This window comes from Crocodylus siamensis, chromosome 1, assembly GCF_052110815.1.
Source record: "Crocodylus siamensis isolate JL-2025a chromosome 1, ASM5211081v1, whole genome shotgun sequence".
In the NCBI taxonomy this organism is placed as follows: domain Eukaryota; kingdom Metazoa; phylum Chordata; order Crocodylia; family Crocodylidae; genus Crocodylus; species Crocodylus siamensis.
The window spans coordinates 64,274,237-64,299,692 of record NC_143395.1 but is presented as its reverse complement, the minus strand read 5'-3'; the positions used below and the strand labels follow the sequence as shown (position 1 = coordinate 64,299,692).

General features: G+C 49.1%; 1 protein-coding gene across 4 annotated transcripts in view; it reads right to left on the bottom strand.

Moving 5' to 3' along the window:
- The window catches only part of BCKDHB (branched chain keto acid dehydrogenase E1 subunit beta), a 311,484-nt gene that overhangs the window by 101,067 nt on the left and 184,961 nt on the right, over positions 1-25,456 (bottom strand). The gene's annotated exons all lie outside the window — the stretch shown is intronic.

Sequence of the window (25,456 nt, the reverse complement as noted above, 5' to 3'; positions counted from 1 at the left end):
GTCCTGACTGGTGAAAAAAGCCTGATTGGCTTAACTAAAAACGAGTTTGTTAGCCAAATGTATTTTACACTTTTACTTTAAACATACAACAAGGGTACAATTTCCCCAGCAACCAGCTACTTCACTACCAGAACAATAACCCTTTAGGGAATGATCAAAAGCTAAAAGAATAAACATTTCTGCTCTCTTGTGTCATGATAGATAAACTGTGCTTATTTTCTAAGAACCCATAGAATACTGTTCTCAGAATAAAAGGATTTCCAGTCCATTGCCTCAAAGATCACTATTTAAATGTGTGCTTTCACATTGAAAGAAGGTTTTAAGTATTTTCAGTCTACCTTTAGAAGTGGTTGAAGTATTTTGCACAATGTTTTCATTAAAACACATTTTTAAACCGAAATTTAAGATAAATTGGCAACATAATTTACATTTTCTTTAATAAGATTTACATTACACTTTTATTGACACGTACTAAAATCATTCTAAAAATACAGAAACACTGTTTTTAAAACATTAAAAAGCTGAGTTCTTACTATATGAACATTTTTCAAAAAGATTTTTAGAAAATAGCCAACAAATATTGCATAAAATGAAAAAATACCTTGAAATACCAATATTACTCATTAAATAGAGCTAGTCTAGAAACAGGGAATCAGTGTTGTTCTCTGCCAACTTACAAATGGTTTTAGGGAAGATATTCCTTCAGTTATATGGTTTAACTGACGTTTCAACAAAAATGTCTCTTGCAAGTCAAGGGAAGTGATTCTTCCACTCTATTCAGTACTAATGAAACCTCATCTGGAGTGATGTGTTAAGTTTAGGGCCTCATACTTCAAGAAAGATGTGGACAGATTGGAAATGGTCCAGCAATGAGTGACAAAATTATAATAGGCCTGGGAAGCATAATGTATGAAGAAAGACTGGAAGAGCTAGGGTTGGTTATTTGGTCTAGAGAAGAGAAGACTGACAGGGCTTTTAATAACTGTCTTCAAATACCTGACTCATAGAATCATAGAAAGTTAGGGTTAGAAAGGACCTCAGGAAGTCATCTAGTCCAACCCGCTGCTCAAGGCAGGACCATCCCCAACTAGATCAACCTAGCCAAAGCTTTGTCTCCCAGGTTCTGAAAACCACCAAGGATGGAGCTTCCACCACCACTCTGGGTAACCTGTTCCAGTGTTTACTATCCCCCAGTGAGAAAATTCTTCCTAATATCCAACTTAAACGTCTCTTCCTGAAACTTGAGACCATTGCTCTTTGTTCTGTCATCTGTCACCACTGAGACCAGTGTATCTCCATGCTCCTGTGAACCCCACTTCAGGTAGTTGAAGGCTGCTGTTAAGTCCCCTCTCAGCTTCCTCTTCTCTAGACTAAAGACCAGTTCTCTCAGTCTTCCCTTGTAAGTCATGTCCCCCAGGCACCTTGCCATTTTTGTTGCCCTCTGCTGGACTCTCCAATTTGTCCACATCCTTTCTGTAGTGCGGGGCCCAAAACTGAACACAGTACTCCAGATGTGGCCTCACCAGTGCTGAATAGAGGGGAATAATCACTTCCCTTGACCTGCTGGCAACACACCTACCAACACAGCCCAGTATGCCATCGGCAACAAGGACACACTGCTACCTCATATTCATATTACTGTCCATGGTAACCCCCAGGTCTTCTTTTGCAGAGCTGCTGCCAAGCCAATCAGGCCCCAGCCTGTGCTGGTGCATGGGATTGTTTCATTCTAAGTGCAGGATTTTGCACTTGTCCTTGTTGAACCTCATGAGATTCCTTTGGGTCCAATCCTCCAATTTGTCTAGGTCACTCTGAATCCTAGCCCTACCTTCCAATTTATCTACTACTCCCCCCAGTTTGGTGTCATCTGCAAACTTGCTGAGGGCACATGCTATGCCACCTTCCAGGTCATTGGTGAAGACACTGAGCAAAACTGACCCCAGAACTAACCCCTGGGGCACTCCACTTGATACCAGCTGCCATCTACACATCGAGCCATTGGTTACTACTCTCTGAACCCAATGCTCCCACCAGTTTTCTATCCACCTTACAGTCCATTCATCCAGCCCATACTTCCTTAGCTTGCCTGGGAGAATGTTGTGGGAGACCATATAAAAAGGCTTGCTAAAAATCAAGGTACACCAATAGCCTGGTTTGCTTCTGGTCCTGCAGGGAGAAAACCAGGACAGCCAAGCCTGCAACTGAACTCCAACTAGCTTTGAGTATCAAGGACAATAAAAAGTCCTTTTTCAGATATGCGGGGAGCCAGAGAAAAAGCAAGGGCAACATTGAACCAGATGGGACAACTGACAACTGACGCCCAGGAAAAAAGCCATCTTATTAGACGGGTCTTTCATAAGTCCCATGGGATGCCCATGCCCACTATGGGACAGGGAGGTCCGGGTAAGAGAGAGATCGCCTGCCCTCCATCAATGCTGACCTCGTGAAGGAACACCTTGAGAGGCTGGATATCTTCAAGTCAGCTGGCCCTGATGATCTACACCCCAGGGTATGCAAGGATCTCGCGAGCATCATAGCCCAGGCTCTGGCATGGATCTTTGAGAACTCCTGGCACTCTGGTGTAGTGCTCAAAGGCTGGAAGAAGGCCAACGTGGTGCCTATCTTCAAGAAAGGGAGGAAAGTGGATCCGGCGCACTATAGGCTCATCATCCTGAACTCTATCCTGGGGAAGGTCTTAGAAAAGTTTATTAAAGAGGCTATCCTTAATGGACTGGGTGACACCAATATCCTAAGGGATAGCCAGCATAGGTTTGTTGCAGGTAGGTCTTGCTTGACCAATCTCATTTCCTTTTATGACCAGGTGACCTATCACCTGGGCAAGGGAGAAAAGAGATTGATGTCATATATCTTGACTTCAAAAAAGCCTTCAATCTGGTATCCCATGATCACCTCTTGATGAAACTGGCCAATTGTGGCCTTGGGTCCACCACGATCCGCTGGCTGGGAAATTGGCACTGTGGCTGGGAAATTGGACCCAGAGGGTGATAACTGACAGAAGTCAATCGTCATGGTGCCCTGTGCCCAGTGGGGTCCCTCAAGGCTCTGTCCTTGGACCCATATTGTTCAACATCTTCATTAATGACGTGGACATTGGAGTCAGGAGCGGACTGGCCAAGTTTGCCGATGACACCAAACACTGGGTCAAAGCATCCACACCTGAAGACAGGGGGGTGATCCAGACTGACCTGGACAGGATCAGCAAATGGGCAGACGAGAACCTCATGGTGTTTAACACCGAAAAATGCAAGGTTCTCCACCTTGGGAGGAAAAACCTGCAGCATCCTTATAGGTTCGGCAGTGCTATGCTGGCTAGCACTATGGAAGAAAGAGACTTGGGGGTTATCATTGACCACAAGATAAACATGAGCCTGCAATGCGATGCTGCGGCTGGTAAAGCAACCAAAATGTTGGCTGCATCCATAGATGCTTCTCAAGCAAATCCCAGGATGTCACTCTCCCCTTGTACTTGGCCTTGGTGAGACCACAGCTGGAGTACTGCATCCAGTTTTGGCCCCACAATTCAAACGGATGTGGAGAAGCTTGAGAGAGTCCAGAGAAGAGCCATGCACATGATCAGAGGTCAGGAAAACAAACTTACAATGACAGGCTGAGAGCTATGGGGCTCTTTTGCCTGGAAAAGTGGAGGCTTGGGGGGTGATCTGATGGCCACCTATAAGTTCATCAGAGATGACCACCAGTATCTGGGGGAATGTTTGTTCACCAGAGCACCCCAAAGGATGACGAGGTTGAACAGTTATAAATTACTGCAAGACCATTTCAGGCTGGACATAAGGAAGAATTTCTTTACTGTCTGAGCCCCCAAGGTCTGGAACAGCCTGCCTTCAGAAGTGGTTCAAGCACCTACATTGAACACCTTCAAGAGAAAACTGGATGCTTATCTTGCTGGGATCCTATGACCCCAGTTGACCTTCTACCCTTCGGGAGGGGGGCTGGACTCGGTGATCTTCCGAGGTCCCTTCCAGCCCTAATGTCTATGAAATCTATGAACCATATCCACCAGTTTTCCCTGCATCCACAGAGCCAGTCATCTCATTGGTTGGTCAGGCATGACTTGCCCCTGGTGAATCCATGATGACTGTTCCTAATCACCTTCTTCTCCTCCAAGTGCTTAGAAATGGATTCCTTGAAGATCTGCTCCATGATTTTTCCAAGGGCTGAGGTGAGACTGACTGGTCTGTAGTTCCTTGGATCCTTCTTTTCCCTTTCTTAAATATGAACACTAAGTTCGCCTGTTTCCAACCATCCCGGACCTCTCCTGATCACTGTGAGTTTTCAATGATGATGGCCAATGGCTCAGCAATCACAGCAGCCAACTCCCTCAGTACTTCAGGTGCATCCCATCCAGCCCCATTGAATTGTACACATCTGGCTTTTCTAAGTAGTCCCTAACCTGTTCTTTCACCACTGAGGGCTGCTCACCTCCTCCCCAAACTGTGCTGCCCAGTGTAGTAGTCTGGGTGCTGACCTTGCCTGTGAAGACTGAGGCAAAGAAGGCATTGAGCACTTCAGTCTTTTCCTCTATCACAAGGTTGCCTCCACAATTCAGTAAGAAAGCCACACTTTCCCTGATCCTCCTCTTGCTACTGACATACTTAGTATGAAACCCTTCTTGTTAGCCTTTACAACCTTTGCTAGCTGCAACTACAATTGCACTTTGGCTTTCATGACTTCATCTCTGCATGCCTCAACAACGCCCTTATATTCTTCCCTAGTTATCTGTCCAAATTTCCACTTCTTATAAGCTTCCTTTTTGTGCTTTAACTCACTGAAGAGTCCCCTGCTACATCAAGCTGGACTCCTACCATACTTGCTAGTCTTTCTGCACATTGGGATGGTTTGTTCCTGCTCTCTCAGTAAGGGTTCTTTAAAGTACAGCCAGCTGTCCTGGACACCTCTCCCCCACAGTCTGGCTTCCCAAGGGATGCTGCCCATGAGTTTCCCAAGTGAGCTGAAGTCTGATTTCCTGAAGTCCAGGGTCCTTACTCTGCTTTTATCCTTTTTTCAGGATCCTGAACTAAATCATCTCATGGTCATTGCTGCCCAAGCTGCCATCTACTACTACATTCCCCAGCAATTCTCCCCTGTTTCTGAGCAGCAGGTCAAGAAGAGCATGGCCTCCAGTAATAGGCAGAGGGAGAAAAAAATTTGGGGGAGAGGCTGAGTTCATGTGCACATATGCATACCCCCTCCCCTCAGTGGGAAAGTCTGTTGGGGGCTGGGGGAGGAATCAGGAGGGAGTAGAGTGGAACCAGAGGCCCACTGCACCCATGCGGCTGCACCTGTGCAGCTGCCCTGGGGCCTGGGATCACTGAACAATGCTCGTGCCAATAAACTCACCATCACCCAGCCCAGCCCCAGCCCTGGCTACCTCCCAGCCCCGCACAGCCCAGGGAGGCATGGAATGGGGGCCCTGAGTGGGACTAACTTTGGCTGTGCCACTGAGCCAGGGGGGATGGAGCCCCTGGGACCCCTGTGCTTGCCCTGGAGCCACAGCTCGTCCAGGAGGCATGGGTTGGGGGTGGTGGCTCCCACTGCTGCATGCATCCTGGGAAGCATGGGGAACAAGTGACCCCAATCTGTGCAGAGCAGGGTGGACAACCATTACAGACAGGGGTCAGGGCAGCACCAGACTCTTCCTGGTGGGGGTGCCATGCTATGCTGGGGATGGATGGCAATGGCACTGGAAGCAGGGTCAGCTGGGCTATGGCAAGTCTTGGGATGGTTGCAGTGGCCCCCGCCCACCCAAAGCCTCCCTCCCAGTGCCACCCCCCCTTCAGTGTAGTAGTCCCCCCCAGAAAAGCCCAGCACAGCCCCAGCCCCAGCCCTCAGGAGCAGTCCACCCTGCCCTGCACAGATCAGTGGCACATGTCCCCGTGCCTCCTGGGGTGTGCGTAGCAGCAAAAGCTGCGCCCCCTGAACAAGCCACTTGTGGCCGAGTCCTGCACTGCCAGCTGGGCAGCACCTGCCCCTCTCCCTGCCCTACCCCTGCTGCAGCCACTGAAAGCCTTTGGCCGGGCTTCCTCACAGCCCTACCACTGCCCCGTGTTTGGCGGGGTAACCCCCAGAAGTCCACACCTTCTGCTGCCTATGCTTCTAGTTAGCTACTCCAGCACTTGTACCAGGAAGTTGTCCCCAACATTCTCCAAAAACCTTCTGGATTGTGTGCACACTGCTGTATTGCCCTCCCAGAAGATGTCAGGGTGATTGAAGTCCCATGAGAACCAGGGCCTCTGATCGGGAAACTTCCACTAACTGTTTGAAGAAAGCCTCATCCACCACTTCCTCCTGGTCTGGTGGTCTACAGCAGGACCCCACCCCGACATCACCCTTCTTGCTTTCCCCTCTGACCCTAACCCAGAGACTCTCAACAAGCCTATCTGCAGCTTCATACTGGAGCTCTGAGCAATCATATGGCTTTTACATAACATGCAAATCCTCCTCTTGTCCCCTGCCTGTCCTTCCTGAACAATTTGTACCCATCCATGACAGTACTTCAGTTATGCAAAGGGTGATTACAAAGAAAATGGATATAGACTTGCCTGTGTGGCTGTTAGGGGCAGGGGTAGGAGCAATGGCCTCACTCCACAGCAAAGGAAATTAGTTTGGAGATTAGAAAGATCTTTCTATGAGAGTGGTTAAGCACTGGTGGTTTGCATGTGCTCCAACTTTCAGTATAGGAGCCTGTCTAAGCATCCACAGGACAGAATGCCTTGAGTGTCTGTATGTGATTATCCAAGAGTCCAAATCAATTTAAGTCTCTAACCACACACAGGGGTGATAAGGCGGAACAATCTCCCCCCCACTCAGGACACCCCAAGCCCTCCCCCCACTCCTCCACCCTTGCTACAGCTCCAATATAATGCATGTAGCAGTTTGCACAGAGGTGACTGCATAGGGCCAGAAAAATGTCAAATGCACACAGGATGTCAGACACTGTCTAAGTAGGCATCCAAAGACATCCATCTTTTAAAAGGGCCCTCCAAACAGGGAAAAAAAGCTCAGTTAGGCTCCAGAGTGGTGAGAGACGCATGGGTGAAAGCCCGCTGTGCCCCCGCTCCCCCGAAGCCCCCCAGACACCCCCTCAGCAGGCGCAGAGCCCCCTACCGACCCCCAGCACAGCCAGAGGTAAGTGGGCTCATGGTGGGAAGGGGTTAACTCCTCGCTGCCTGGGAGGAGGCGGTTGCATGGAGCTGAGCCGGGTCAAGCCCCCGCCCAGGCCCCTACTTGGCCCAGCCCCCCAGGGAGCCACGCGACTGGAGCCGCGTGAACAGGCTGTGTAAACAGGTGCTTGAGTTAGCACGGAGTTCGCGCATGAGAGGGCGTGGGAGGGCACGAGACCCTGCCTGCGAACCCCCCAGAGTAGTCAGTCCCTGCCGTAGCCACCCTATTAGAGGCATGACACGGATGGGCACGCGCCACACCCCGAGGGTCCCCTCGGGCTCTGCGGCCCCCCCATTGGGCACCTCAGAGACAGCCACCCAGATGGAGCCCATGGTTCCGGGCTCCACGCAGACGGAGCCCCTGGCTCTTGGCTGCAGGGGCTGCGTGTCCCTTTTTCAGGCTCTGGGGCCCAGGAGCATGGCCACCTCCCCTTGCAGGGTCTGCTCCCTACTGGGGTCTCTGGCACGCCAACTGGAGAAGCTCCAGGCCACAGTCCAGAGACTGCAGGCCATCAGGGACTGCGAGCAGGAGATAGACTCCTACTGCCAGGCCCTTCTCCCCCGGGAGCCGCAGGGTAGAGCAACGTCTCCCTCCAGGACTAAGGAGGACTCTGGAACCTCCCACTCTGCCCAGTCAGGGGCATGGACCAAGGTGGTCAAGGGCCCTAAGGCCCGCTGCACCAAGGCCCCTCCCTTGCCGGAGCTTCGCAACAGGTTCACACCTCTTGCAGCCCCAGGAGAGCCTGCTCAGTTGCCAGCTCCCGCAGGCAACCCAGGCTCAACCACAGCTACTGCCCCCACTCTCCCCAAGACAAAACAAAAGGTGTTTGCTGTGGGAGACTCCATCCTGCGGGGGACTGAGGGGGCAATCTGCCACCCCAACCCTTTAGCCCGGGAAGTCTGCTGCTTCCCGGAGGCCCGCATCCAAGACATTGCGGAGAGGATCCCAGAGCTCCCCCGGCCCACAGACCACTATCCCATGCTCCTTATTCACGTGGGCACTAATGACACGGCTCGGAGCACCCCCAGCCAGGTCATGAGGTGCTACAGGGATCTGGGAGCAGGGCTTAGGGGTCTGGGAGCTCAGGTGGTGTTTTCATCGATCCTCCCAGTCTCGGGCTATAGGCTGAGGGAGAGGAGGATCCACGTAGTGAACCAAACACTGCGGAGCTGGTGTCATCAGGAAGGCTTTGGCTTCCACAACCACAGCCTGCTCTTTGGCGAGAGAGGCAGTGAGCTGCTGGGAAGAGATGGCCTCCACCTCTCTCCCCTGGGGAGGAGGCTCTTCTCAGCCAGACTGGCTGACCTGCTCCACCGGGCTTTAAACTAAGCCCGCTGGGGGATGGGGGGGACTACTGCCACTGCTGGCCCACTGAGCAACCCTTGCAAAGCCAGCAGACCAAGGCACTGAAGGGAGCCCACCCCTGCCCCAGCCCTGGCACAATCTGTGGGCAAGGCAAGAGCCCCCAAGGGGACACTTGCCTTCCTGTACACTAATGCAAGGAGCCTGGGTAACGAGCAGGAGGAGCTCGTCCTCCTGCTCAGTGCAAAGAATTATGACCTCATTGGGATAACGGAGACCTGGTGGGACTCCACCCATGACTGGACCACGGGTATAGAAGGCTATACCCTGTACAGGAGGGATCGTGTCGACAAAAGGGGCGGGGGTGTAGCTCTATGTTAAGGAAAGCTACATGTCCCTGCAAGCTGATGTTGGCAACCAGCATGGACAACTAGAGACCCTCTGGATAAAAATTCATGGGGAATATGGCACAGGAGACACAACGGTGGGAGTCTACTACAGACCTCCCACTCAAAGTCCTGAGCTTGGCCAGGAGTTCGCCCGGGAACTGACTGAGGCTGCTTGCTCCAGGACCTTGGTTGTCATGGGTGACTTCAATTACCTGGACATCTTGTGGAAAGATCACTCAGCAAAATCCGAGTGGTCGTAAAGCTTTCTCTCGTGGGTGGATGACCTCTACCTGACTCAAGAAGTCTATGGACCAACGAGAGGCAAAGCGCTGCTCAACCTGGTACTGGCTATGGGGGACGACCTAATTGGCGACCTAGTGATCAATGGGAAGCTGGGTGACAGCGACCACGAGCTGATCACCTTCACCATCTGCCATAAAGCTGGCAAGTCAGTCGGCAACACAGAAGTCCTTGACTTCAGAAAAGCCGACTTTGACAAGCTCAAGAGGCTTGTCGGTCAGGCCCTTAGGGACCATGACCCCAGGGAGATGGGAGTTCAAGAAGAGTGGTTGCTTCTCAAGGAAGCAATCCTCAATGCACAAGCTAAATCTAAACACGGAGGAAAGGCAGCAAGAAGGCAGAGCAGCCCTCCTGGCTCTCCAGGGACCTAGCGGACCTTCTATGGCTAAAAAGGAAAGCCTACAAAGGATGGAAGATGAGATTCACCTCCAAGGAGGATTATTCTGCACTGGTCCGGTCCTGCAGGGAGCAAACCAGGGAAGCCGAGGCTGCAACTGAACTCCAACTAGCTTCAAGCATCAAGGACAACAAAAAGTCCTTTTTCAGATATGTGGGGAGCCGGAGGAAAAGCAAGGGCAACGTTGGACCCCTGCTAAACCAGATGGGACAACTGACGCCCAGGAAAAAGCCAAACTATTAAATAAGTATTTTGTGTCAGTCTTTCACCAGTCCCATGGGACGCCCATGCCTGCTATGGCACAGGGAGATCCAGGTGATGGGGATCCCCTACCCTCCATAAATGCTGACCTCGTGAAGGAACATCTTGAGAAGCTGGATACCTTCAAGTCAGCCGGCCCTGACAATCTGCACCCCAGGGTACTCAAGAAGCTGGCGAGCGTCATAGCCCAGCCCCTGGCATGGATCTTTGAAAACTCCTGGTGCTCTGGTGTAGTGCCCGAAGACTGGAAGAAGGCCAATGTGGTGCCTATCTTCAAGAAAGGGAGGAGAGTGGATCCGGCTAACTACAGGCCCATTAGCCTGACTTCTATCCTGGGGAAGATCTTAGAAAAGTTTATTAAGGAGGCCATCCTTGAGGGACTGGCCCAGGCTAACATCCTAAGGGATAGCCAGCATGGGTTTGTTGCGGGTAGGTCTTGTTTGACCAATCTCATTTCCTTCTATGACCAGGTGACCTATCACCTGGACAAGGGAGAAGAGATTGATGTCATATATCTTGACTTCAAAAAAGCTTTTGATCTGGTATCCCATGATCACCTTTTGGCCAAACTGGCCAGTTGTGGCCTTGGCTCCACCACGATCCGCTGGCTGGGAAATTGGTTCCGTGGTCAGAGCCAGAGGGTTGTAATTGATGGCAGTCACTCATCATGGTGCCCTGTGACCAGTGGGGTCCCTCAAGGCTCTGTCCTTGGACCCATACTGTTCAACATCTTCATTAATGATGTGGACATTGGAGTCAGGAGTGGACTGGCCAAGTTCGCTGATGACACCAAACTTTGGGGCAAAGCATCCATGCCAGAAGATAGGCGGGTGATCCAGGCTGACCTGGACAAGCTCAGCAAATGGGCAGACGAGAACCTCATGGTGTTTAACACCGAAAAATGCAAGGTTCTCCACCTTGGGAGGAAAAACCTGCAGCATCCTTATAGGCTCGGCAGTGCTACGTTGGAGAGCACTACAGAAGAAAGAGACTTGGGGGTCATCATTGACCACAAGATGAACATGAGCCTGCAATGCGATGCTGCGGCTAATAAAGCGACCAAAACACTGGCTTGCATCCATAGATGCTTCTCGAGCAAATCCCGGGATGTCATTCTCCCCTTGTACTTGGGCTTGGTGAAGCTGCAGCTGGAGTACTGCGTCCAGTTTTGGGCTCCACAATTCAAAAAGGATGTGGAGAAGCTTGAGAGAGTCCAGAGGAGAGCCACGCGCATGATCAGAGGTCAGGAAAACAGATCTTATGATGATAGGCTGAGAGACATGGGACTCTCTAGCCTGGAAAAGTGTAGGCTCAGGGGTGATCTGATGGCCACCTATAAGTTTATCAGGGGTGACCACCAGGATCTGGGGGAACGTCTGTTCACCGGAGCGCCCCAAGGGATGACTAGGTCGAACAGTCATAAACTCCTGCAAGACCATTTCAGGCTGGACATAAGGAAAAATTTCTTTACTGTCCAAGCCCCCAAGGTCTGGAACAGTCTGCCAGCGGAGGTGGTTCAAGCACCTACATTGAACACCTTCAAGAGTAAATTGGATGCTTATCTTGCTGGGATCCTATAACCCCTTTCGGCAGGGGGCTGGACTCGATGATCTCCCAAAGTCCCTTCCAGCCCTGATGTCTATGAAATCTATGCCAACTCTGCAATCCCAGAAACTGGCACGAGAAGAAAGGGGAGATTCCCATATATATACAGAAAATCATAGGGGTTAGGATCAGAAGCCAATGGGCCAAAGGAGGGGAACAGGTAAATCACATCAACACTTGCACTCAACACCTTAATTTACTCCCCACATGTTCAGAGGTGTTCCCAAAAAAGCCTTTAAGCCCTAGAACACACAAACAGCAGCCTGCTGCTGCCCTGAAGTCTAAGTCCAGCTCCTTCAGTCCATGGTCTTGGCTGACAAAGCCAATGAGATCTCCAGCTTCACTGTGCGCTCCTCTGCATAGGGCTGAACAGGTTTCATGTGCATACTTCTCTCTCTTCCCTTCACTCGACCTTCAAGCTTTCTCTTCCTTTTGCCCTTTTCCCCCAACCCCTGTGGGTTTCTGGGAGTTGCAATCCAAATTAACAGTCAGCCCAGCTCTGCAAACTGCCCCTCATTCCACCTGCTGTTATACACATTACATTCACATTACAGATGGTTGCTCATAGATCCATTCATAGATTCATGGATTGTTATGGGCTGGAAGGGACTTCGCAGATCATCAGGTTCAGCCCCCCTGCTCTAGGCAGGAAGACAAGTGGGGCAAACAGACCCCAGCTGTAGCAAAACCCCCAGTTTTTCTTTTTTTATTGCATTCGTTCCCCTTCCCCAACCATTTCTGACTTTTTCTCTCCCTCTCTATTCCCTATAGATAAGAATAAGAAAGCTAAGATGTAGGATAAGCTTTAAACATTTTTATTTTGGTAGCAAGTTTTTGGTTTTGCATATCCACAGTTTTATATTGTATTATTATCAATTTTGTATCAATTTTTATTGTTTCATATGGATATGGTATGGTTTAGGCCTGTGTTCATAAGTGAACCAAAGTCTTGTCAAGTTTCCATTTTATATGTCAAGTCTCCATCTTGTGTCCTGTGCCCAGGCATCCCCTGTGTCACAACTGTATGAGTCACGCACCCCTCCCATGTAAATTGGTTCCTGGATGTATGAGTGTGATTGGGAATGATTGAAATACAATGGTAGCAGGCCTCTACTGAATGGCCTGTAACAACTGGAACTTCACCTCACATTGATTCATACAGGAACTACAGACCTCACCCAGGAACAGAGACAAGACCAGCATTTGAAAGACAAAAGACCCTGCAGAACCAGCAACTCTCACCATTGCAGACACCCGAAACTACACATCCCTGCATGGAGCACACATGCTCAGTATGCCAGGGGCTGACCCTTGCCTGGGCATGCCTCCTGTCACTAGCATCACACAAGGTCTTCCCCTATAAAAACAGGCAGTGAAGACAGACCCAGTGGGATGCTCTCTCCATCTGGAACAGCACCATGCCTAACCACCCAGAGGCCCTGCCGGCGACCCCCTTCTGGACAACACCTACTGGACAAGGACCCCTTTCCAACCTGGGTAGGTAGATATTACCTGCATACCTCCTCCTACAATTTGGACACTCTCTCTCTCTCTCCCCCCACTCCTCCTGGACTTCAGTGGACTTCAGCCCCTACACCAAGCCTCTCTAACCCCTGCTGCCATCGTGTGGGTGGGTGGGTGCAAAGGAACCAATAAGACATTGTGTCACCATCTCCCCATTCAATAAAACCAGTGTCATTTGCAACCCTGAGTTGGGTCATGTTTTACTGAATCCCAGTCCCTTCCCTATCTTAAATTCCAGCCTCATTCTGTCTCTCTCTCTCTCTCAGAGACAGTGCCCCACCTTGCAAGTTTCCTGATCTCCTCCCAATTCCATCTCCCCCTTTCTGCCACCTCTCAGCCTCTCCTTGCCTTCATGCTGTCCCTGCTGCCATTCAGCCTCCCCCGCCATCTACTGCCTTTTCCCTGTGACTTTATGCTGCCTTTTTCTGCTTTCCCACTGTCCTGCTACCTTTCAGTCCCTCCTGCCACTTTTTCTGTGATTTTCTGCTGTTTTCAGGCTTCCCCAACACCTTCTGTAGTCATCCCCACCCGCAGCATCCCAGCTCATGGCTGTTCTTCAGTTTTCTCCAGCAGCTGGAGCTTTTCTCTAGCTCCCAGCACCTACTGACGCTCCCTGCAACTTCTGTAGCTGCCCCGGAGCCATCCTCTGGCTCCCCACATCCAAAGCTCCTCTTTAACACCCACATTTTCCCTTAGTCCCATTTTTCCCTCTCCCTACCTACCTTTTCAGCTCCCCCATGGCTCTGGCTCCAGTCCCAGCCTCTGTACCGGCATTGCTTCCCTGTTCTGCAGGCTTTGGGCATTGTCTTTTAATCAATTAAGATCAATTAACCTGAAGTTACCCCCGAGCCTCAGTTCCTCAGCCCAAGCCCTTATAGTCTACAAGCTCTAACCCCAGTCCTGGTAATTTTAACTCCCTACACTTCTACTTTCTTACCTTAACCTTTCCCCAGGTATCCCAAGTACACCAAGCACATACATATATACACATCACAACACCCGACTTAGGAACTCACCTGCGTGTATGTGTAGGTGGGTGGTATGTGTGTAAATTTGTGAATACACATATATATATACATATATAGATATCAGTGTGTGTGTGTGTGTGTGTGTGTGTGTGTGGTATATAAATTAGTAATCCACATATATGTATTGGATGTGCAGCTGTTGGTAACTGGTAATTGATTCTGTCTAAATTTGGTGTGTGTAGCGTGCATGGGTTTAAACTGGTGATAGGTGTTCATGAACCTAGACTAGTTATTTTGAACATGTGTGTATCTGAGTTGCTAGTGTGAGTGGTGTGTGTGTATATATAATGGCATTGTATGCATGATATATGAATTAGTGATCCGTGTCTAACTTCTGGGGTATATAGTGTATGTCCTTGAATTAGGAATAGTATGCATGTGTCTAGGCTGGTTTGAATGTGTAGGTGACAGAGCTGGTAGTATGTGTGTGTATGCACCTAATTGATTTGCATATTATTGCAATTGTATATGTGCAATTGTATACCACACCCTCCTGTCTGACAGCACAATATTGAGATCCTGAGCGTTGGCCTGACCCCTCAGGGCAACACAGCGAGGCAACTGTCCAGTCTTCTCTTGAAAACCTCAAGAGTAGGTGACTGCATCACCTCCAGAGGGAGTTTATTCCACACCCTGGACACCCTGACTGTGAAGGAGTTTTTCCTGGTATTAAGCTTGAAGCAGCCTTCCAGGAGATTGTATCCTTTGGTCCCGGGCTTCTCCGGGGCACCCTAGTGAACAGCAAGCTCCTGATGCACTCCTCTGATATAGCAATAATCTACTATCAAGGCCACTCTCAGCCTTCTCTTTTATAGGCTAAAGAGGACCAGGTCCCTCAGTCTTTCCTTGTATGGCTTGCCTTGCAAGTCCCTGACCATACGAGTGGCTCTTTCTGGACCCTCTCAAGTTTTTACATGTCCTTTTTGAAGTGCAGCATCCTGAACTGGACACAGTACTCCAACCGTGTTCTCACCACTGCTGAGTACAGTGGGTGTATTACTTCCTTAGTTTTACATGAGATGCATTGGTTGATGCATGCCAACATGTTATTTCCCCTGCTGGCCATGGCCTCGCACTGACAGCTCATATTCATGCGATGGTTCGGCCATAGTGCAAGTCAAGCTGTCACCACCAAGCCTGTATGTATGTTGAGGGTTGTTTGCCCCCAGATGGAGCACCTTGCACTTGGAAGTGTTAAATTTCATTTGGTTCCAGTCTGCCCAACTCTCAAGCCTGTCCAGGTCTGCCTGTATCTGCAACCTATCTTCTGATGTGACCACACTGCCCCATAACTTGGTGTCATCCGTGAACTTGGCTAGTGAGCTTTTCAATCCCCCATCCAAATCATTGATTAAAAATGTTAAAAAGCACCAGTCCAAGCACAGACCCCTGAGGGACACCACTGGTCACTTCTCACCAGGATGACACAGATCCATTCATGAGGACTCTCTGAGTCCTACCCCATAGCCAGTATCCCACCCACTGAACCATCGAGCAGCTGAGCCCACAATCTTCCAGTTTTCCCACAAGGATATTGTGGGATACTAGATCAAAAGCCTTTTGGAAGTCTAGGTATATAATGTCTACCTTGTCTCCCATGTTTCATAGTTTCATAGTTTCATAGTAGCTAGAGTCGGAAGAGACCTAGGTAGATCATCTAGTCCGACCCCCTGCCTTAGCAGGAAAGAGCACTGGGGTCAGATGACCCCGGCAAGGTGCTCATCTAACTTCCTTTTAAAAATCCCCAGGCTAGGAGCCTGCACCACTTCCCCTGGAAGCTGGTTCCAGGCCCTAGCCGCCATGTCCAGGTGGTGAGAGACGTGGTCATAGAAGGAGATGAGATTGGTAAGACAAGACCTACCTGCAACAAAGCCATGCTGGCTGTCATCCAGTATCTTACCTTCCACAAGCGCAACGCGCATAGATTCTTTAATGAGCTCTTCCAGGATTTTCCCTGAGATAGAGGTTAAATTGGCCTATAGTTGCCCGGGTCCTCCCACTTCCCCTTCTTGAAGATGAGCACAATGTTGGCCCTCTTCCAATCCTCAGGTGCACCACGAATTCTAAAAGAGCTTTGCCAGGGGTTCTGCAATCACCTCAGCCAGCTCCTTCAGCACTCTTGGATGAAGTCCAGTCTTGTTGACTTATAAATGTATAGTATTTCTAGTTGGTATTGCATCCACTCACCATCAACAGTGGGGAGGCTGTCATTCCCAGCATACCCCCTTTGAGCTTTATCTCACTTGTCTTCCCCCTTGGTCCAGTGAAATACTGAAGCAAAATGGGCATTCAGTTCAATTTTTTTCCTAAATGTCAGTTACCAGCTGTCCCATGGCATTAAGCAGAGATCCTGTACTTCCATTTGTTTCCCTTCTACTGCCTACATACCTAAAGAAGGACTTCTTATGGTCCTTGACACACCAGATCATCTCTCTTGGCCAAGACCAAGTCTAGGACAGTGTTACCTTTGGTTGGCTCTTGTACTTCCCAGGTCAGGAATTCCTACTCCATCACAGTCAGGAAATTGCGTGAATGATCTGACCTAGCCAAGTGTTCATTCCCATCTATTTCCAGGTAACTGAAGTCACCCATGACAACCAAGTCCCTCACACACGCGGCCTCTGTCACTTCAAGAGAATTCCAGATCCAGTTCCTCCTCTTGCCTTGGTGCCCTGTAGTAAATGCCTACATGTAGGTTTCTCTCCCCTCACCCCACCATAGCTTGACCCAGGGGGTTTCAAGCTGCTTATCTTTGGAGTCAATGTCAGCCTCCAGAGATGTGTACTACTCTCTCTCAGAAAGCTACCCCTCTGCCTTTTTTCCCTACTCTGCTCTTCTGTGCAGGGTGTAGCCCAGGGGTGTCTAACCTTTTTGAATGTGTGGCCAGATCATGAACTTTTTATCACCCAGTGAGCCAGCAGGAGCCTGTCCAGTCCAGCCACAGCCTGGAGATGCAGGGGTCAAGGGGTGATGCCTGACCCTGCCGTGTCCTCCCTGCCACCTGGGTGGCCTCAACGATGCTCCCACACCTGTGCACCTGGGCTCAGCATCCAGGGGGACATGTGGAGACTCTACAGGGGGGTGTGGGATGTCTAGGGACACCCCCCTGCTCCCTCTCCCCCAGGGCAGCCTGAGCCTGCGCCCGAGTTGCAGGAGTCCCTCCCCCTCCAGGGCCCACAACTCACCACCCCCAGCGTGATGTCTGCAGGTGTGGGGGGATGCAGGGAGGTGAGAGCGGCACTGGCTTCCCACCCCAACAGCCACAGCAGCAGCGGCAGCAGCAGCTCCCGCAGGCCCGCCACAGCATCCCTCTGAGCCAGCATCTGCGCCCCTGTGTGCCAGTCCCTGGGCATGCTCCACTTGGAGTTTCCCCATCACCCCAGCAAAGTCAGTTTAAACCACTTTAAAGGGAATTTGGGTGTCCCTTTGTTGTGGGTGACTAGGTCAAGTTGGCATTTTATTGCCATGTAGGCACGTTCATCTCTGGACAACCGAACTACCCTCCTCCTTTGTGGACATGTTGGTTCTGAATGTCTGCAGACAAAGCCTGGACAACGGGAACTCAACTTGCTCACAGCCCACCTGGCCTCACTGACTCCCTTTAAAGCAGTTTGCATGCAGGCTACCCACTGCTAACAAAGATGACACTGCCACGGAGAGAGCAAAGCCAGCTCATGAAAGGTGAAGCAATGACATATTGCTCATATTCACTGCCTCAAACTTTCCCCTGAAGATGACCATGGATGAGTTTATAGCACAGTCCCTGTGGGAACCACCGGGGCAGAGTTTGGGGGGTTTGGGGGTTTTTTTTAGATAACGCCCCACTCCCTCAACCCTCTCCCCAACATACACACAATGAATGTGGCCACTTGTAAGAGAATTATGGAAACAGGTCAATTCTGTGGAGTCCATCCAAAAGAACCAGAGAGACTTGAGACTGTCTCTAGGTTGTCCAGCAACTGTGCTGGTTCCAGCAGTACAAAAACATGCTCTGTGCTGGCCCCAGCAATATAAAAACCTGCCCTGGCAAGCAGCTCAGGTCTACTTGCCCTCAGGAGCTTCCAAGGCCTAGCCACTTGCTATCTGGGGACACTACCCCTTGTACCAGCTGACCTAACCTGAAGCGGCCCCTGTACCCTCTACCCACTGAGGCAATCTGGCAGCAGGGGCTGCTACCTAGCTGTGACCTGCTGCCACCTGCAACAGCATCCACCCCCTTTGACCTGCAGCCCCATGGCTGTGCACCTGCCAGACCTGAATGGGGTTCTCCTGCTCTGCCATCTGGGCAGCTATCGCCCAAAAGATAAGCTCCTTGCAGTGGCCCACTTCGAACTGTTCAAGTGTGTCCTCTTGGTCCCAAATGGCCAAGAGGTCAGCCACCTTGTCTGTCCTCTAGCTGGGACCCCAGTGCTGGGCTGGACAGGCTCCTCTGCACAGGTCTCACCACTTGTCTCACCCACAGAGATCCTGGTATTCCGTGTTTAAAAATTGAAAATTCTCTAATACGAAGCCCAAATTCTCTCATTAAAATACCCAAAATAGTGTTCTTTAGCTATTAAAATGAAATGTAACTATATAGAGAGAGATATCAGTTGGACAATGTTTTATTGATATATTTACAAGTTTAAAGCAATTGGAAAGGCTACTAGTGCCTCTATCATCAGAATAAAATAAATTCTAAATATCTATAAACTTTGGTATTTACTTCTGGTTTTTTGTCATAGCTTCCCTTGCATGCTTTGCTCACCAGTATGTGTAGCGCTGAGCAGCACTGTTTTGCCAGTGTCCTGCCCCTGCCCTTGCCCCTCACTCTCAACCCACAGCCTGCCCCCTGCACCAGTCCTGACATGCAGAGCCAGGTATGTGGATAAGAGGTTTGTGGGTAGAACCTGGGGGGCCCATTTTGGGGGAGCTGCTCAGGAGAGGTGGGTCCCCTGCCCTACACAGAGTGCAGTCCCCCCCACAGCTCACGCACCCCGCAGCAGCAGCAGCCATAGAGATGCTCAAGGTCTCCTGGCACATCCAGGCCTATGCAATGTGGCACAGGCTGTGCTAGCTCCTAGATGGCTGAGGCCATGCTGCACTGCCCGACACCATGTGGGGGGGCTGTGTCAGGAGGGCCCTGAGTGCCCTGACTGCCATTGCTGCTATGGGGGGGGCTGTGGGCCTTGTAGAGGACAGGTGGGGGACCTACTCCTCCCAAGCAGCCCCCTCATTGTCCCTCCTTCCCACAGTCCCCTGTACCCACATAGGCCTGCCTTCAGTCCCGCCCACCCCCATTCCCTTTTTACCCTGGGGATGAAGCCCAGGTCCAAGACTCTGCAGCCTGCATCCCCTTGCCCTGGTGCTCCTTTGGGCATACTGGCCAACTACTAGAATGTCTCTTTGGAGGACCTGACCCTGCCTCATTTTTTTTTCTCAGGGTTGTGTTTCGGGGGGGGAAGGGGGGGTTGATACCTGGATAAGCAGTTATCAAATTTTGAGCCCGTGCTGCAAATATGCAGCACAGGGAAGATTTTTTTGTTCCCAGTGTGCATCTTGACTCATCTTAAACTGCTTTGAGACATGGCAAGAGGCACATGCAGGCTCATCTGTATGTATGCCCAAAGGGTGCATACGGACATTAGGGGAGGTTAGATTGCATTTAAAAAGTTGACCTGATCTTACTTATTTTGCCCAGGTACAGACCTTACATTTAGATACCTAGTTAGGTCAATCTAAGTGCAAACATAGTACAGAAGTTCAGAACAAGTAGGTTGAAAAATGGCCAACCAGATCTCAGTTAACCCTACCTCCTAGGCAGTCTAGGATTGGGTTGGCCATTTTTAGACCAATCTAACCCCAGGGCTTTGAAAGCTCAGCAGCTGGCCCTAGTGTTGAGCTTTTCCTATCCCTTCCCTTGCACCAAACTATCTTTAGCCTCCTGGCCCCTCCCCTGCACCCCCAAATACATACCCCTCCCCCCACAGACCAACCAGCTCCCCCTGCTCCCTGGGTCCACCAACCCCGCCCCTTCTCCATCCTGCAAGCCACTCCTGGCGCTGGTTTTATCACCACTTTGACAGTGCTGGAAACTAAAGAAGTAAGTTGGAGTGGGAAGAGGGGTAAGTGGGATGGGAGATTGGTTCACCGGAGGAAGGGTTGTTTGTTTCCGGGTGGGGAGGTCTGGAAGCTAAAATTGCCCCTGGTCCTAGGGGAGTGGGGAAGAGAGTCCCCACTGCTGTGTCACCACCCATACTGGTTCTGCCACCACATGGCCTGTGCCAGATCTGCCCTGCAAAGACCCCCACAGTTCACATCTGTCCCACGGTAAGTTTGACACCCCTATTGTAGACCTCAGAAGCTCAGGATAATCTTCCCAAATAGCAAGGGAATAATACCAAGTATTCATTTATGTAAATGGATATGGTATTATGGACTTTTATTTTGACAGTTTCTGATTCTTTATTTATTTATTCACTGCCTTTTCCCAACAAGACTCCCTTACTGTATAGCAAAAAAAAAAAAAAAAGATGTGAAAAGGGAAAGGACTACATTCCACTTTTAAATTATTCCAATCCCTCAGAAAATGGAAGTGGGGAGAGGGAGTGGGAGAAGGGAGAGGACAAGGGAGAAAAGAAACAGGATATTTATCCTAAAAGGTAGAGAAATCAGAAACCTTAGAGCCAGAAAATGAAACACTATTTTTTGTCAAATGAGTTTTTCTACCTAAGTTAGTGTAACATATAAAGTCATTAGTTACATGACAAATAATAAAAATAATAAAAAAATCAAAATGTAATCTAGTTATGGTATCATGTCCCTTTGGCTCATTGAAAATAAATTATTGTGTAGTCCCATATTTTAGTTTTCTGTTTATTTAATTAGTGAACAATGATATGAAATAAGAGTAAAATATTTCAGCCTGGTTAACATAATCAATGTTGTTTATGATTTTTTTAAAAGAGTATAAAATATACAGTATGATAAAAGGACACACATAATTTTCATTATAGCAGCACGGATTCTCCACTTAGCTATATTAAATGAGATGTTTACTATTTTTATCCTTGCTTTCTCCTACAAAAAAAGAGATTTTATAGGTTAACTGTAAGCTTCATTATATAATGTCAGAATCTCTGTTGTTCTGTTTCAGGCATGCATCATTATACATATGGGTTGTATAATATTTTATATTAATGTATTTACATTATTTAATATCATATTATATATCAGTGGTAGTCAACCTTGCTGACAGTTGTGCTACAAATTATCCCTGAATCCTTCCAAAATGCCACTCCAATCCCCTTCACCTGCCTGATCTGCTTTCTGCTCCTGCCCTATCTGCCACTGTGCTATCTCTCCCCTTCCCAACCTGTTGCATGCCACACACAGAGGCTACCTGTTTTATGGCACAGGTTCTGCAGTAAATTTTAAAAGACAGCACCCCTACCTATCAAAAATAATAACATTTCTAAACTAAAGTCTTGGAACAAACTGTAAAATTAATAAAGCAAATCACTGCATGTGTATAATGAAAAAGAAGGCACCACAAACTGAGGACTACTTGCACCTTGTGGTGAGAGAACTGGGATTTAAGGGTTTAAGACTGACATTTTTGTCACTTAGAGCCTAGAGTATAAAGAAAACTAATAGAAAATTAGATGAGTTATATTTACCCCCATCTTACTGTATTTTCATGGTCACATGGAAAAAGAAAAAAAATTAAGAAAACCTATAACATATATAAGCAAATAACTAATTCAACAAGCAAAGCACTATATTTTCTTATGCACTATGTGCCCACAAATAAGCCAGTATCCAGGTTATAGCCATATTGGTCCAGAGGCAAAAGGAATCAAAACTTGTGGCAGAGGTGATATCTTTTATTAGACCAACTAGATATTTGCAAAAAAAAAAATTCTTTATCTGCAAGCTTTCAGGCACAGGCACCCTTCATCAGGCACAGGAGATTGCAAAAACTGTAAAAGTTCTCCTAGGTAGAAATGAAAATTCACAAATAAGACAGGCACTTTGGTTTGGAAAGGCAGGAAGAATTTAAAAAGACATTTCCAGAGTCATAGCTGAATCCCAACTGCAGGAGACCCTGCATGGTGTTGCTCAATAAAAACTGAAGTGTTAAACGTCTCATAGCTGTTGGCAAATTGGCAGCTCAACCAAAGATTACTGCCAATTCCGCAGTGGGTGAGAGAGGTTTAACACTGTAACTTGGACCCTGAAATGTGAACTCTACTCTTCCCTCCCTGAGGCTGGTAGGGGAAGAAGCACTGCACCCATTTTATTGCATCTTCCACGGTTCTATTTCTCCATTCCAACGTAGAACATCACTTTCCCCACTTGAGACACACCTCAATTTCTAAGGGCTGATTTTTAGGGAAAAGAATATGGGAGTGCCATATAGGTAAATACAGTGCTACAAGCAAGATTTTTCAACCAAGGAGAAAGAAGACTTCTAGAGGATAGCCAGTGACTTCAAGAAAACTATGGCTATTTCCTAGCCATTGGTCACTGTAACACAGAACCTGAGGCTCCCTGTTCTTTTAAGAGAAAAGCAGCCCAACAAGGGAGCACTGAAGGGCAGGCAGGGCCCTGGGAGGATGTAAGCCTTGGGCTTATGCTAACAGGCTAGTAGGGTGAAAGAGCTCTTGGCAGCAGGGCTCCTAAAGGGAATATGCTACTGCATAGAGATCCCTGGTGGGGCTAGGGGAGCACACTAAAATATAGCCCAGGGCTGGGAGGCTATCCTAGATGAGTGGTAAGGGAAAGTTTTCTCTTTTAAAGGGGCAGAGGGCTGCTTCCCCTTTATGTTTATGTTATAGCCCAGGGGGGCTTAGTGTTTATACAGAGTGTTTACAAAGTCCTTGTGTAACTTAAAACTTTAATAACTTTGGATATGCACATGATAGAATCATATGGCATGTAAATGGCAATCGAAAGCATAATTTATTAAGTTTATTAGCACAGTGTAAGCTATTAGCATAAGCTAGGAATAGGGTAAGGATCACAAATGCATGATGATGAAATCACTTGGCAGGAACTGGAAAATGTTTTCTGTGAGTTGGAAAATTGGATTGAACGATGTATCACGAAAGATGGCAGTTATGTTGAAGTCCAGAAATTTGAGTTGTATTGTGTTAAAAAGTAATGAATTATGCTCTCAATCACTGTTTACAGTTTGTTTCTATTGTGTACATCCAAAGTTACTAAAGCTTAAAGTTGCACAAGGACTTTATAAACACCCTGTATTGTAGTTCAATCAGCAGTTTGGGTTGGGACTATAAGAGCAGTACATGGAGATCCCAAGAGTGCCCAAGGAGCATGTGATCACCTTGAGCTCTGCCAGGGGCAGGCTCAAAGCTGGAGTGACTATTGAGCCTGGAGTGGGCATAGAGTAAGGCCACAGAGACAGACAAGCTTGGGGTATGGTGTAGGAAAGGATTGGAGCTATGCAATTGGCCCCTAAGACTTTAGGTGCCCTGCAGCATCACAGTCAAAGAGGCCCAGTGAGGGGCCTGGGACTAGTAGAGGCCATTAGGATACTGGGGCACCCCAGTGGGGTTCCATTTGGACTGGAGTCCACATGAAGGCCCATGGGCAGTTTCCCTATTATTATTATTACAAAAAGATGCGGCAGGTGAGAAAGGAAGGCACGCTAGGGGTAGAGTGGGGCATGGTCATAGAGCCACCAGGGATCCCAATGTGCTACATTCATACTGGTCAGGACACAGGCCAGATGCTCAGATATTATGGTGATAGATGGCTTCCTGGAAATCCTTCCTGGATATGGAGTTCTTTAGCAATGCCTACAAAAAGATGACTCTGGTCTCCTACATATTTTTTCCTACATAATTGTTTTATTTATGCAAGTGACCAGAACCATCATGTATAGTAAAAGTAGCAGCTCAAAGCTGTGTAGGATATCAGGTTTCTGGAAATGAAATGATAAAGCACTGAAGTGAATGTTGAAGAAAGAATGGGTAATAAAATTGGGATAAGACAAGAAAAATCAATCAAAGTTGTTCATAGCTAATTGCCTGTCACAGGTCTGATTATTTTGCTCCATGTTTAGCAGAGCATTTAAACATGTACATATCACTGAAGGGCGAAATGGCTGTGTCTCATTTCAATCTTGGATTTGGCTGTTTTGGAGGACAATGATTCATTTTGGCGTTTCACATCACTGCTCCATTTCGATTCAGCCGAATCTGCTCTGGAGTTTCAATGCTGGTTTCAGAGATTTGGATCAGCCGGGGAGAAGCAGGCACAGCCGGGCAGCTGCAGGTTCTCCCACAGATCCTCCAGCTGTACCTGCCTCTCCTTGGGCAGGGGGAGCCATGGGAGAAGCCCCCATGGCTGCCCTACCCAGCCCAGCCCCAGCCCCAAGCCTAATCCCTGCATTTTAAAAATAAATAAATAAAAAAAGTCCTGCACTCACTGGCTCTGGCAGCGGGGATTAAGGCCTCCGAGGGCTCAAGACAGAGCCTCCCCCCCAGTGCAAGACGGAGCAGGGCAGGGCAGGGCAGTGGGGATCACACACACACACACACCCCACTTGGCACCCACATGGCAGCTGTCACATCACGCAGGTGTAGCACAGCTTGGCAGGGCACCGCACACTGTCTGGGAGCTGGGGCGGCTCCATGCGTCAGCTGGAGCACGGCAATGCTCAGCTCCTGCAGCCCCATCTCCCAGTGCACAGCACCCTGCTGAGCCACGCTGCACCTGTGCCATGGGGCAGTTGCCATATGGGTGCCGGGGGGTGATCCCCACTGCCCCACGCAGCATGGGAGTGGGGGCTCTGCCATGAGCCCTCAGATGTCCTGATCCCCACTGCTGCAGTCAGTAATTGCAGGGCTTTTTTTTTTCTTTTCTTAAGAGCCAGGAGGCTGGGGGCAGGAGGGGGATGGGGCTGGACAGGGCAGCCATGGGGGCTTCTCCCTCAGCTCCCCTGGTTGTGCTTGGTGCAGGCTGCACTGAGCAGACTTGGGTGCTGGCGCTGGCCCCAGCCCCAGCCAGCAGCGGCAGCGTGTTGTCATCCCACATGCAGATCAAGGGGTCCGTGTCCCTGGGAGGGCTGTGCCAGACTCCTCCCAGAGGGGCAGGCCCCCAGATTTGCATGCAGGATGACAGCACACTGCCATCCCTCTCCCAGAGCACTGGGATTGGAAGGGACATCAGGAACAGATTGCAGACACTGGCCAGCTACAGATGTCAATATCAAAGCAGTCCTTCCACCCCTCTTCCCCCTCCCTCCTCTTAGTTTCTGTTTCCCTGCAAGCCCAGCTCCAAAACATCTGAAATATTTTGGATGGTTTTGTTTAATTTCAGAGCCTTCCACTTCATTTCAGATTCAGCGTTTCGAGCACCGAAACAGGCTGAAACACCTCCAAAATAAAACAGCTGCCAAAATTTCACACAGCCCTAGTCAACATGATATAAGTACATGC